Genomic DNA, 2,500 nt, shown 5'->3' on the forward strand with positions numbered 1-2,500 from the left:
GCCTCGACCGCCATCGGCACAAGCTGGGCCCTGGTGTGGGTTGTTGCCTCGATCACCAGCGGCACATGCTGAGCCTTGGTGCGGGCGGTTGCCTCGAGCACCATCGGCAGACCCTGGGCCCTGGTGCGGCCGGTTGCCCCGATAACCATCGGCACACGCTGGGCCCTGGAGCGGCCGGTTGCCTCGATCACCATCGGCAAAAGCTGGGCCCTGGTGCGGGCGCTTGCCTCGACCACCATCGGCACACGCTGGGCACTGGTGCGGGCGCTTGCCTCGACCACCATCGGCACACGCTGGGCCCTGGGGCGGGCGGTTGCCTCGATCACCATCGGCACACGCTGGGCCCTGGTGCGGGCGGTTGCCCCCAGCACCATCGGCACACGTTGGGCCCTGGTGCGGGCGCTTGCCTCGACCACCATCGGCACACGCTGGGCCCTTGTGCGGGCGCTTGCCTCGACCACCATCGGCACACGCTGGGCCCTGGTGCGGCCGCTTGCCTCGACCACCATCGGCACACGCTGGGCCCTGGTGCGGGCGCTTGCCTCGACCACCATCGGCACACGCTGGGCCCTGGTGCGGCAGGTTGCCTCGAGCACCATCGGCACACGCTGGGCCCTGGTGCGGTCGGTTGCCTCGAGCACCATCGGCACACGCTGGGCCCTGGTGCGGGCGCTTGCCTCGACCACCATCGGCACACGCTGCGCCCTGGTGCGGCAGGTTCCCTCGACGACCATCGGCACACGCTGGGCCCTGGTGCGGCAGGTTGCCTCGAGCACCATCGGCACACGCTGGGCCCTGGTGCGGTCGGTTGCCTCGATCACCATCGGCACACGCTGGGCCCTGGTGCGGGCGGTTGCCTCGACCACCATCGGCACACGCTGGGCCCTGGTGCGGCAGCTTGCCTCGAGCACCATCGGCACACGCTCGGCCCTGGTGCGGTCGGTTGCCTCGAGCACCATCGGCACACGCTGGGCCCTGCTGCGGCAGGTTGCCTCGACCACCATCGGCAGCCTCGACCACCATCGGCACACGCTGGGCCCTGGTGCGGGCGCTTGCCTCGACCACCATCGGCACACGCTCCGCCCTGGTGCGGCAGGTTGCCTCGACCACCATCGGCACACGCTGGGCCCTGGTGCGGGCGGTTGCCTCGACCACCATCGGCACACGCTGGGCCCTGGTGCGGGCGCTTGCCTCGACCACCATCGGCACACGCTGGGCCCTGGTGCGGCAGGTTGCCTCGAGCACCATCGGCACACGCTGGGCGCTGGTGCGGCAGGTTGCCTCGAGCACCATCGGCACACGCTGGGCCCTGGTGCGGGCGCTTGCCTCGAGCACCATCGGCACACGCTCGGCCCTGGTGCGGTCGGTTGCCTCGAGCACCATCGGCACACGCTGGGCCCTGGTGCGGCAGGTTGCCTCGACCACCATCGGCACACGCTGGGCCCTGGTGCGGGCGCTTGCCTCGACCACCATCGGCACACGCTCGGCCCTGGTGCGGTCGGTTGCCTCGAGCACCATCGGCACACGCTGGGCCCTGGTGCGGCAGGTTGCCTCGAGCACCATCGGCACACGCTGGGCCCTGGTGCGGGCGGTTGCCTCGACCACCATCGGCACACGCTGGGCCCTGGTGCGGGCGCTTGCCTCGACCACCATCGGCACACGCTGGGCCCTGGTGCGGGCGCTTGCCTCGAGCACCATCGGCAGACGCTGGGCCCTGGTGCGGCAGGTTGCCTCGAGCACCATCGGCAGACGCTGGGCCCTGGTGCGGCAGGTTGCCTCGAGCACCATCGGCACACGCTGGGCCCTGGTGCGGTCGGTTGCCTCGAGCACCATCGGCACACGCTGGGCGCTGGTGCGGGAACTTGCCTCGACCACCATCGGCACACGCTGGGCCCTGGTGCGGCAGGTTGCCTCGATCACCATCGGCACACGCTGGGCCCTGGTGCGACAGGTTGCCTCGAGCACCATCGGCACACTATCGGCCCTGGTGCGGGCGGTTGCCTCGACCACCATCGGCACACGCTGGGCCCTGGTGCGGGCGCTTGCCTCGAGCACCATCGGCACACGCTGGGCCCTGGTGCGGGCTGTTGCCTCGAGCACCATCGGCACACGCTGGGCCCTGGTGGGTTTAGGCACATCTTCAAATTTCTGCCGTGCCAATGCCATTTTTATGGCTTGTAAATTCATACAATGGTCCCCTAAGCCTTCACGTGAAGTTTCGTTGGAAGATGACTCGTTTTCTATTTTTCACGATTTTCGAAACTTTTTGCGGTTCGGGATTTTTTAAAAATTTTTTATAAGGATTTTTGGCCCCAAATTTTGTAGGCATGATCCTTCTATTTTTGTTGGCATGCACAAAAAAATTCAGCTAAAAACTCGAAGTAGAGAAGATTTTGTGACCGTTTGAAAAAAGTGTCCCCATTTCAGACACTTTAACGGCTACTGGTAGCAAACCTGTAAAATCTCAAATGCTCTTTAAGGGGGTGTGAATTCTCAGAGG

The sequence above is a fragment of the Durio zibethinus genome, unplaced genomic scaffold (genome assembly GCF_047325235.1).
Source record: "Durio zibethinus cultivar Kanyao isolate XHJ-2024 unplaced genomic scaffold, ASM4732523v1 HiC_scaffold_2, whole genome shotgun sequence".
In the NCBI taxonomy this organism is placed as follows: domain Eukaryota; kingdom Viridiplantae; phylum Streptophyta; class Magnoliopsida; order Malvales; family Malvaceae; genus Durio; species Durio zibethinus.